The sequence below is a fragment of the Thalassophryne amazonica genome, chromosome 11 (genome assembly GCF_902500255.1).
Source record: "Thalassophryne amazonica chromosome 11, fThaAma1.1, whole genome shotgun sequence".
In the NCBI taxonomy this organism is placed as follows: Eukaryota; Metazoa; Chordata; class Actinopteri; order Batrachoidiformes; family Batrachoididae; genus Thalassophryne; species Thalassophryne amazonica.
In genome coordinates this window covers 15412709-15425931 of record NC_047113.1, presented here as the reverse complement: position 1 = coordinate 15425931, position 13223 = coordinate 15412709, and positions in this window count along the sequence as shown.

Sequence of the window (13223 nt, the reverse complement as noted above, 5' to 3'; positions counted from 1 at the left end):
AATCGCGTGTGTGCGTCAGGACAAAATAGCAATCGACAGGCTCGATGTGAGTCCAGACGCGGGTCAGACAGCCAAAGACAACCTGTGGATCTTTCAGTCAGACTTACCTACACAGATGGCACCACAGCACTCCCAAGGCAGAATGTTTAAAGTTATTGGAGAAGGAGATAATAACCAAGTCACTCTGATGTTCTTTAAAGCTTCAGGGTCTTTTCTTACTGAACTGTTATAGTGTTTTATTATTGGTGGAAGCGATGAATGACAAGTCTCTGCTTAGCTGTCTTATTATCACTGTGCTTTGTGCAGCTATGCTACTCTAAAAAATATCGAATAATACAGCTTTTGAGGCCTTGATGGTTGAATGCAAGGCATTTCGTGACTGCATCCACTTTTTTGAACTTCACTTTTTTTTTTCACTTGTGACCTCGGAGAAGCAGCAAAGCAGGGAGGCCTTGGTAATCAAATGTATTTGACAGGGAAACAACTTGAAAGCTTTGCTGCACACTGGCCTTTATAGTTCAAGGTTTGAAGGGATGATAAGAGGGAGACATTCAAATACCTGTGAAACACACTTTAGAAAAATGTAATCTCCCTGATCTATCTGACAACCGTGCTGCTGACAAATCTAGAAAGTGTTTTTTTATTTGTTTATTCAAGCTGTAGATCACAATGAGAGTGAGTGAAGATGGATGGACAAATTCCCCGAAGACATCCATATCCGCAGCTTGATGCCTTCTGCCTTTTTTCCAGTACTCCACCCCCAATCCAACACCGCCGCCTTACCCCAGTGCAAACATGCACTCACTGACTCGCTCCTATAATCCATCCATCTCTTTGACATGATTGTTCCTCTCTTGTTAGTTTATGTTCTAATCCATCAGCTATGAGTAAAACAGCAATTACACTCAGCCATTGATGCAGCCAGAAGACAGATTCAGAATTATGGCATGGTGCATTACTGCAAATTGGTATTAAAGCTCCTTTTTTTCCCCTCCTTTAAAGCATACGGACCAAGTATAGGCTAATGGACGCTACTCATAAAGAATGTCATTATGATCGATTAGGTATTGCACCACTTTAATTGCGGCTTGTAAAATCATATTATAAATTGTCAGTTTGTCGGGATTGTGTCCCATGCCAGGTGTGTAGAGAATTCCTTCTTGGGCGGTGTTGATGCTCCTCCTTGGTTTCATTATGCCCCTACAAGGTAAATTTATATTGTCCTTCAACCACAGATGATAGGATGAATAAATAGGATAGTTTTGACCATGTTGAATGTTTACTGTCCAAAGTAAAGGTCAAACAGTGTCCATTGTCCAATGTCCATTGGCTTCAATGGCATATAAAATATGTTGCCCATGATAACTAAATACGGCACATGGTGGAAACTATTCCTTTTAAAAACCCTATTAACTCAACCAATAGTCTGCATTATGTTTGTTATAAAAACTGGATCAACTTATCTTGGTAGAGCAACTTCTGTACAAACTGAAATTGACCTTTGTCACCGTTTTTGCTGTTTTTACTCCATAACTCCATAGAATTCACTCACAGATAGTCCAAATGATGCTTTTTGGGGGTCTTTATGATCAGACAAATAATGTGATTTATGTTTCAATATGATTGGAGCATTTTTAAATGTTGACCCCTGTGCAATTCTTCATTCAGCCCTACCTGCCCACATATTGAAGATTCAAAGGGATAGTCTGCTGTTTCAAAAGAGTAATGTCTAAGGAGTATTTGTGCCAAATGTGGTGCTTGTATTAACATTTGAAATGTAAATATGTAAATATTCTACTGCACTATGTAAAATCACTATTCAAACCTTAATTTTGAACAAAAACTGGATCTGAAACATATATTATTTGCATTATTTGTTTGACAGTACTGCCTTAAGTGGTATGTATTTCTACAAAACAAACAAACAAACAAAAAAACCCTGAATTTTCTTTCAAAACAAGTTATTCTGGACCAGATGGCGGCCATCTTGAAGACCTGGCTGCCATATTGGATTTTCAAGTGGCTAGCATTTTTTTCTCAAACACTTTCTTATGAAGAACATTCATGCTAAATCTTATGTTTATATCACCAAGTGAACGATTCTGGCCAAAAATCATACTTCCCTGCTCCACTATTCCCCCCTCCTGCTAATCTCTCTCTCTCTCTCTCTGACACACACACACAAATGCACGCACACACACCACACACCGCTGCACTCTTTTATTCCCTCATTGAATCGGGGGGAGCCAACCTTGAACATTCTCATTAACATTATGCTGTACGCTGGCATAAGCAACCTTTTTCAGATAAATAAAAGGTTTGCCCGCATTCTGTAAGACCTCCACTAGGGAGTCTCCTGCCCAACATGACTTTGACTTGTGAAAATACTAATTCATGCCAACCTATAGTAAACAACAGCTGTACTAATTAGATCTCACACACACACACGCATACATCTTTTGGCTGCTCCCACTTTTGCTTGGGGCTGCCTCAGCAGACCAGGTATGGACCTGCATTTTGATTTGGCACAAGTTTACCCTTACCAAAAAATAGTACTGATAAGTATATAAAAAGTAAACTAGAAGTATACTTGAAACATACTTGCATATACTACTTTTTGGTAAGGGTACACAAGATGCCCTTCCTGAGAAAACTTCAGATGTAGATGGAGAATAGGGCACATAATTAGGCATATGCCCAATAGTATCTGTTGGTCATTAATTAATTAATTAATTAATTAATTCATTGTCTATACCCGGTTATTCCATTCAAGGGTCAAAGGAGGAGGCTATTAGTTCAGCAGGAGTCACTCACTCTCCACCACACTTATGATCAATTTAGAGGCACCTATTCATGAACCTGAAGGGAACACAAACATACAGTGGTGTTCAGAATAATAGTAGTGCTATGTGACTAAAAAGATTAATCCAGGTTTTGAGTATATTTCTTATTGTTACATGGGAAACGAAGTACCAGTAGATTCAGTAGATTCTCACAAATCCAACAAGACCAAGCATTCATAATATGCACACTCTTAAGGCTATGACATTGGGCTATTAGTAAAAAAAGTAGAAAAGAGGGTGTTCACAATAATAGTAGTGTGGCATTCAGTCAGTGAGTTCGTCAATTTTGTGGAACAAACAGGTGTGAATCAGGTGTCCCCTATTTAAGGATGAAGCCAGCACCTGTTGAACATGCTTTTCTCTTTGAAAGCCTGAGAAAAATGCGACGTTCAAGACATTGTTCAGAAGAACAGCATCCTACAGCATCCTGTAGGTTGTAGCACAGTCCAAGAAGGCTAAATAGTTGTTTCTGGCATCCTCACGTGTGAACTTGATATTGGCGTCCACCGAGTTGATGTGTTCTGTAAAGTCCTCAACTTGTTGTTGCTTGATTTTAACCCATGTGTCATCAACATATCTGAACCAGTGACTGGGAGAAATGCCCGTGAAAGACGTCAAGGCTGTCTTCTCCACTCACTCCATATACAGATTGGCCACAATGGGGGATACCGGAGACCCCATCGCACAACCATGAATCTGTCTGTAGTAATTCCCCCTAAACAGGAAATACATGGTGTTGAGACAGATCTCCAAGAGTTGGCAGATGTGTTCTGGTGTGAGGTTGGTCCTTTTCAAGTAGAGACACATCCTCCAGCAGTCTCTACCTCACAGCTGAGACGGCCTCAGCAGTGGGGATGCAGGTGAACAATGATGTCACATCAAATGACACCATAGTTTCATCTGGAGAAAGAGGGACTCATCGACAGGCAGACATACTACAGACTGTACCCTGGGGACGCCACTCCATGCATCTATGGACTGCCCAAAATCCACAAACAGGACGTGTCACTCAGGCCTATTGTATGTAGCACAGATTCCATCATGTACAATTTGGCCAAGTACCTCAAGTGGATTTTGGCTCCTCTAGTGGGTAACTCAGACCACCATGTGGAGAACACACAAGATTTTGTGAACAAGATCAAGGACCTACAGCTGGAGGCAGATGAAACTATGGTGTCATTTGATGTGACATCGTTGTTCACCTGCATCCCCACTGCTGAGGCCGTCTCAGCTGTGAGGCTGTGAGAAACAACCATTTAGCCTTCTTGGACTGTGATGTCATGATTGGAGAGAACAGGCAGCTCCAGACAGGGGTTTACAGAAAACCAACTCACACTGACCAATATCTGCTCTTTGGCTCAAACCACCCCCTTGGGGGTGATCAGGACGCTTCAACACAGAGCCCTACAGGTGTGTTGTATGGCTGGGGGGCCTGGCTGCCTTTTTGTTTCTGTCTTTTGTTTTTCCTTCCAGGTGGCTTGCATTTGGAACTGAGTGGCTGTGTTGCTGAGTTTATCAGGACCTCACCCTGATCACCTGAGGCTGATCACCTGCGGCTCATCAGGACTCACAGCTGTGGTGCATCTGCATGGATTGGAACATGGTGGCATTTAAGACTGGAGTGCACAGTGTGTATTTGCCAGAGACTCGACCTTGTGACCAGACGGGTGAGATCGTCGTCTCGGGAGCCATCTCATTGTCAGTGGATGCAGAGAACGTCCAGGGTTTGATGCACGGTCTGTGAAAGAGGAGAGGGTGAGGTCTCACGCTCGTCAGCACACTTCCTGAGGTACGTTAGATTTTGTGACTAACATTTATACAGTCAGTAAATGTGGTGTCCCTCACACCTTTATTATATTGAGCTGTATGTTAGTCATGTATCGGCTTCCACTGCAGTGGAGTTTTGTGAACTGGATGTTCCATGCCTGCAGGTTGGGAAGCTGATTAGTAATCAAGCCAGGAAGTGTTTGCTGTTTGTACACCTTTAAGTGTTCTCTCTGTGTGTAGAGTGTGGACTCACATAATGGTTCCTTCTTTCACAGACTCGGTTTGTTGCGGCCACCTGGGGGGTGTCGGCGGGGTCCTTGGGTCCGAACAGCTTCTGGCTCCGGACCGTTAGCGCTGCTGGGAGCGCACCACGCCAGACCGCACTTTTTGTTATTTTTGTATCACTGTTATGTATTAAATTCAGTTAGCCTTTGTACCGTGCTCTGCTTATTTCATACTGGGTCCTTCAAACGCTGGTCGGTTCTCCGAGCTGCGTCCGACACATAACACAGGTGCCCACAACTGCAGAGGGAAGGGCTAAAGAACAACAACGTGTCCGGGAAGCCCTCACAGTATGTGGGTACCCACGATGGTCCCTGGACAAAGTGCAAAAGTCCCAGAGAACAAAGAGACCAGATAGACAGGAGATGGAGACAAGAAGAAAAGGAGTGTCTCTCCCTTATTTAGCAGGAGTAGGGGAAAAACTACAGAGGATCTTCAGACAGCACAAAATCCCAGTTTACTTTAAACCGGTTAACACCTTGAGACAGAAATGAGTTCACCCTAAGGACATGATCCCTAGTTACAAACAGAGCAATGTAGTGTATTATATCAGATGTCAGGAAAACTGTAACGAACACTACATAGGTGAGACGAAGCAACCTTTACACAAAAGGCTATACCAGCACTGCAGAGAGGGCGCCAGTGGACCTCAGTCTGCGGTTCATCTCCACCTTAAAGACACTAACCACACGTTTGAGGACAAGGAAGTTAAAATATTAGCCAGAGAAAAGAAATGGTTTGAGAGAGGGGTCAAGGAGGCATTCTTTGTGAAACGTTTGAAACCCAGCCTTAACCGGGGAGGGGGTCTGAGACACACTTTATCCCCTGTTTACAATGGGGTACTCAGGTCAAAGGAGTTTCAGTCTTTTGTTCATGGTAATGAGTCATTAACGTCATCAAGGGAGCCATCAGAAAGGCATCTATCCCATCATTAGAGGGACAGCTGTCCTGTCATTAGGTGTGCTAACTCGAGCACAATAGTTGCTAATTAGAGCTATTGTTTAGTCACTAGCCTATAGCAGTCTGCCTCTCAGTAGGAGGGGTCGGGTTAGGTTTAAAACTCCAGCTTTTGTTGGCTTCTGTTTTACGAGGTCTGTCAATAAAGTAACGGTCCTTTTTATTTTTTCAAAAACTATATGGATTTCATTCATATGTTTTTACGTCAGACATGCTTGAACCCTCGTGCACATGCGTGAGTTTTTCCACGCCTGTCGGTGACGTCATTCGCCTGTGAGCACACCTTGGGAAGGAGTGGTCCCGCCCCCTCGTCGGATTTTACGGGCTTCACAGAGAATAAGATCTGTTAGTACAGCTTTAAGGACCCCTTTAAGGACGCTCGGCGCACCACGCTCCGAGCTGCGATGACGCTGCACAAGCCACCGGACCATTTCTAAACGGATGGCTCTATGGATACGAGACCGTCGTGTGCTCTTTCTCTGATTATCACAAGAGCTGGACATCAGCCATTTTCCGGCAGATTTCACTTTTAACGAGATTTAGTCATGGAAAGCCGCGCAGAGGCTTCGCGCGTCACGACCGATTCGCTTTGGAAGCGAGAGAAAGGAACACCTCCGTTTCGGCGTGTCAGAGGACAAGTTTGGACATGTCTATCTCGGCTTTCAATGCTTACCAGTCCAGCAAGTATCAGTGAAATTGTGGAGAGCTGGACATGTCCAAACTTGTCCTCTGACACGCCGAAACGGAGGTGTTCCTTTGTCTCGCTTCCAAAGCGAATCGGTTAGAAATGGTCTGGTCGCTTGTGCCATGTCGTCGCAGTTCAGAGCGTGGCGCGCCGAGCGTCCTTAAAGGGGTCCTTAAAGCTGTACTAACAGTCCTTATTCTCTGTGAAGCCCGTAAAATTTTTACCGAAAGCCAGATAAATTTTTCGAATGGTTTCCAGGTGCCTGTCTCTAACAGCTTCTGAAAAAATTCTGATGGAAAAAAGTCCTTTTCATTCCGCCATTTCCAGACAATGAAAATCCGACGAGGGGACGGGACCACTCCTTCCCAAGGTGTGCTCACAGGCAAATGACGTCACCGACAGGCGTGGAAAAACTCACGCATGCGCACGAGGGTTCAGGCATGTCTGATGTAAAAACATATGCATGAAATCCATATAGTTATTGAAAAAAATAAAAAGGACTGTTACTTTATTGACAGACCTCATATTCTTCTCTACAAGAGTCAGACAGAAGTCAGAGGTGTCAAGGAAGCATTCTTTGTAAAACAGTTGAAACCCAGCCTTAACCGCGGAGCGGGTCTCAGACACGCTTTGTCCCCTGTTTGCAATGTGGTACTCAGGTCAAAGCAGTTTCAGTCTTTTGTTCATGGTAATGAGTCATTCATGTCATCAGGAGAGAGTCGTCAAGGGAGCCATCAGGGGAGGCTTCCCTCCTGTCATTAGGAGAGTGCTAACTAGAGCACAATAGGTGCTAATTAGAGCTATTGTTTAGTCACTAGCCTATAGCAGTCAGCCTCTCGGTAGGTGGGGTCTGGTTAGGTTAAAAAACTCCAGCTTTTGTTGGCTTCTGGTTTATTCTTCTCTACAAGAGTCAAGACAGAAGTCAGACTACAAGAGCAAGAATTTTAGCTGAGGAAGCTTCTGCGATTTGAAGCGAACATCCTCGCGTCAAGTCCAGTCGAAGATTCAAGCTTCTCTACGATGGAAACCACCTGGACAACTGAGAGCCTACACAGAAACATCAGTTATTTGGTTCATCTGTGTTACAATATTTGATTCCAAGCCTTGACCAGTGAAAAATACTTGACATGACATGAGTTGAAAATTATTGGAAGAAGACATGTTATTTATTGGTACAAAGGAATGCTGAGAAACAGGCTTTTGAAAAAAAAATATGATACTTGGTATCAGCTCAGTAAAAATAATGGATGAGAACAAATGATGACTCATCTGAGGACTTGTGTGTGTATACACAATATGTAATATTAATGGCTTTTCTTGGATTTCTTTTTGTAGGCCAAGCAGTTTTGCTTGTTTCTAGTGCAGATGGTTTTTGGTTCAAGACCAGCCCCTGCCCATTTTCCACATTATGTAGAGTTGCATCAGGAAGGACATCTGGTGTAAAAGCCAATAAATACAACCAGGTACAACTACTTTTATATACTGTATAAGTGTGTATGTAAGCTGTCTTCCTCTCCCTACTAATTTTGCATTTGAAGTCTCACACATTGTCTTAATTGTTGTTTCTTTTGAATGTTATGCATATTTCTCTTTTTTTATGCGTGCATGATTTTGCCCATATGTTCCTGTGAAGTTATTTACAGTTATCCACCATCTGTGATCCATCATCGCTAATTTAGAGGTTTATTATCTCATCTAGGCTAATGCACACTAAAAGAGAAAACTTCAAAAATGAAATATGGCTTCAGTTGCTGATTCAGCAGAGTAATACATGAAATCCTGTAGAACCGATCTTGAATGCAATTAATTAATGAACTGCAGGAAACCTACAACCATCAGAAAGCGAACCACGGGAAAAGATAAAAATAAATAAGTGCAAAATAAAGGCGATGCAGGATAGAATCTCGGAAAGGTCATGCCACGACGGTGTCCTGTGATGCAGTGTTCCCGGAGATGGATGGCATGTGTGCCCGGGTGGAGTTGTCCTTGGTGTGGCGCTGGTTGTGTGTGAGTTGGAGCTCAGCACAACAGATGGTGCTATTGGGCAGATGAGTGAATAATGATGTTTCACCACCGTGCAGTAATTACCTGCTCCTAGGACCTGACTGAGGATGTATACATTTGCGCATATAGTTCTGTACAGGCACACTTTCATGAATGCGCTCAAGGATCCTCAATTAATATACACATCTGACACATGCACATAAATACCAGTATACAATACTGAGGATGAACTGAGACAAATCAGTTGCAAAACTGATGGATTGGTTGTGTTATACAAGTACACATTTTTAATCAGGTTAAATGAAAGTGTGTTATTACCAAACACCTGTTTTGGAAGTCATCTGAGTGAAACATGAGGGCAGGGTGAGTTCATACCTGCAGCACCAGAAATTAATCAGGTGTCCGAAGATGTAATATGCTGCATTGTCATGTACAAGATATATACTAAACACACACTTTTAATCTTGAGATCAACATGGCTCAGTCAGTCAATATGTGTGTGTGTGTGTGTGTGTTTTTAAATGAGTGCATTCAATTTCAGGGGTAAAATTTATTAAAGTACCTTGTCAAGTCAAGTCTGAGTGCTTGTACATTGCCACCTCATGGAACCAACCAGGGTCATGACCTTCAACCATCCTGGCAGACTAACAGATGATCTCTACCAGCTGAAAGTTGTCATCTATCAGCTGCAGTGGGCTTCCACTTCACCTTCACCAAAGACTAGCCATTGGCTCTGACACACCTGCCCCACATGACCATAGTGTTGTAGCGACTGTGTGGGAACCCACGCAGTTTAAGCACTACACCACATCTACTGTAGTGTTCAGAATAATAGTATTGCTATGTGACTAAAAAAGATTAATCCAGGTTTTGAGTATATTTCTTATTGTTACATGGGAAACAAGGTACCAGTAGATTCAGTAGATTCTCACAAATCCAACAAGACCAAGCATTCATGATATGCACACTCTTAAGGCTATGAAATTTGGCTATTAGTAAAAAAAAGTAGAAAAGGGGTGTTCACAATAATAGTAGCATCTGCTGTTGATGCTACAACTCAAAACTGTTATGTTCCAAACTGCTTTTTTAGCAATCCTGTGAATCACTAAACTAGTATTTAGTTGTATAAACCACAGTTTTTCACGATTTCTTCACATCTGCGAGGCTTTCATTTGTTGGTTTGGAACCAACATTTTGCTTGTTTACTACTGTGCTTGGGGTCATTGTCTTGTTGAAACATCCATTTCAAGGGCATGTCCTCTTCAGCATAAGGCAACATGACCTTCAAGTATTATGACACTATCCAAAACTGATCCATGATACATGGTATGCGATCTATAGGCCCAATACCCATAGTAGCAGAAACATGCCAAATCATGATGCTTGCACCACCATGCTCACTGTCTTCACTGTGAACAATGGCTTGAATTCAGAGTTTTGGGGGTCGTCTCACAAACTGTCTGCGGCCGTTGGACCCAAAAGAACAGTTTTTACTCTTATCAGTCCACAAAATATTCGTCCATTTCTCTTTAGGCCAGTTGATGTGTTCTTTGGCAAATTATAACCTCTTCTGCACATGTCTTTTATTTAACAGAGGGACTTTGCGGGGGATTCTTGCAAATAATTAGCTTCACACAGGCATCTTTCAACTGTCACAGCACTACAGGTACTTGCCATTCTGGTTATTCTTCTATCCATTTTGATGGTTGTTTTCCATTTTCTTCCACGCGTCTGTTTTTTTTGTCCATTTTAAAGCATTGGAGATCATTGTAGATGAACAGCCTATAATTTTTTACACCTGCGTATATGTTTTCCCCTCTCCAATCAACTTTTTAATCAGACTACGCTGTTCTTCTGGACAATGTCTTGAACGTCGCATTTTCCTCAGGCTATCAAAGAGAAAAGCATGTTCAACAGGTGCTGGCTTCATCCTTAAATAGGGGACACCTGATTCACACCTGTTTGTTCCACAAAATTGACGAACTCACTGACTGAATGCCACACTACGATTAGTGTGAACACCCCCTTTTCTACTTTTTTTTACTAATAGCCCAATTTCATAGCCTTAAGAGTGTGCATATCATGAATGCTTGGTCTTGTTTGATTTGTGAGAATCTACTGAATCTACTGGTACCTTGTTTCCCATGTAACAATAAGAAATATACTCAAAACCTGGATTAATCTTTTTAGTCACATAGCACTACTATTATTCTGAACAGTACTGTAGGTCTCCCTTAGGGCCCCTTCACACATAGTGCAAAGTTTGGTCAAATATGGCGAAACAGTTCGAATTAGTGCACCACAAACATTGCGCCAACGGGCAGGTGTGCACGATCCCGGTGCGAGAGTTCGTTAACGCGACGATATCTTTCGAACAGGAACAGTGCGAGGTGTACCACATCGTGCTGCTTATGTGGAATGAATAAAAAATAAAAACCAGCCCGTACCTGTGGGACCACATAGCGCCGCTTATGTGGAGTAAATAAAAAAATAAAAACCAGCTGGTACCTGTGGGACCACATCGCGCCACTTATGTGGAATTAAAAAGAAAAACAATCATCCCATGGAACTCAAACCCGCGCCTTCCAAAAACTCTGGTTGCCAGTCAGAAACTTTACCACTTCACACACCATGTAAAAACACTGGATATATCAAGCGGGCAATACAAATATGATCCGTCTGTTCCTCTGGTGATGACCCATGGTCACTGTCATACAGTCATAAAATGACATGAATGAGAAGCAGTGTGCTTTGATCATGTCCACATCTACTGGTCCAGTGCGTCCATGCGCCCCACATGCGTGTTCTGATCTGACGGTCCGTTTCAACCTGGCATGCTGTCAATGTCTGCACGGTGCTTCGTTATTTATGTCCACATAAGTACAGCAATCAGACACATGCGCCTCACAGTGGACAGCTGTTAGTCCATGTCCGTCCAAACACAGTAGATGTTGTCAAGCTGGGATGTCCAGAATGATAGATCCCCACAGCTGCTTCTGTCAGAAGCCACACCTCCTGTCAGTGAAGCGCACACACCCACATGTCAGTGTGTGTTTGCAAAGTCACCATTGTGGGGAACTTAGACAAATTTCACTGTGAGTGCGACAGTGATTGTTTGCAGTCTGTTGTTGTGCCAAGACTCTGACTGGTCACACATTTTCTAAGTGCCATGCAGCGGTGTTAGATGTTCATGCATGTCACCTGGAATTTGGCCAACACCTGCCGCAAGAGGGTGCAATGGGTTCGCACAGCACACACTCTGTCTTTCAGCCGCTGGTGTGTGCAAATAGTTGGAGCAACAGGTGTACGAGGTGTTAGAGGCAGGTACGATTCTACACGTTTTGCATACAATTCCTGCTTCGTGTGCACTTTGACCAACCATTCATTTGAAACAGTCATTCTGGTGGTACCCATAGGTTACACAGTTGTTGTCTTAGCATCCAGATTTTGCAACCATATGTTAAGATTGGAAGCGCAGGACTTCAGTGAGCTCTGTGCTTTTACAAAGTGTTATAATTGCCAAACATGTCTTTCTAGTGGCATCAACATTCCATAAAAACTTCAACCTTATAGGCTGAGCCCCCAGAGACATGAGTGTCACTGCTGAATTAAATGAGTTGGTTGAGTTTTGACACTCTCCACTTTGATTTCAGGATTATGTAGTGGATGTTATAAGAACAGACACTGGATCAGATAATATGGTTGATTTTATTCTCTGTGGTAACTATAGTCTTCAATCATGACAAATACAGTTTTGAGGTTGAGGATGGGGACAGTGGGTTTTGCGCTTTGGTAATTGGGAGAGGATCTGAAGAGACACATGCATTTTGATCTTGCAACCCGATCTCATGCCAGTTCCTTGATGGCATCATGAAAAGTGAATTCTAATCCAATTACCTTTTTTTTCTGCAAATCTGATTGGTTAACCGTGTGAGATTTCAGACCATAAAATATCGTGTGGATGGTGGCAAAATATTACTTGCTTTACAGATGTCAAGGTCATTAGCTGGTGAGCTTTCAATCTGTGTTTTTTCCAGTTGTGTTTAGATATTTATGGAGTATGTTCATGTCTAACTTGGTTTTTCTAATCGTGTTTTTAGCTTTCTGGTTTGTAACGAATCTGATACGAGATCCGGACCGATTGTCATGTTAACAATCTGATATGGGAAAATATCAGACTGGAAATCAGCCAATCAGAGTGTGCGTAGTGTCGTAGCCATATAATAATATTGTTGATTTATTTTTTTGACACTTTATTTAAAAATCTTCCGATCCAACACCTTGACACTTGCACGAATTTGATCCCCGGACTGGCACGCAATTTGGCGTGCCAATCAGTAAACCTGTCGTAAACTGTGCGTAAACTCTTCACGGCACATTAATTTCATGAACTAGTCATGAACATTGTGCAACCTTTTTGAAAACACTGCGTGTCACTGCACGCAGTGGTACTTAACTTGAAATTGAGATTATGACGAGATGTTACATCTATAATAAACATAACTTTACAAATACATTATCAAACTCACAAGAAGGAATGAAAATACAGCTGTTTTACCAATCCATTACAATATATCTATATACATTACGGGCTATGTCTGTCTGTCTGTCCGTCTGTCCGGGATAAACTCCCAAACTATAACATGTAGCCCTAAAAACTATATAGTATATTCTGAATCCTCATG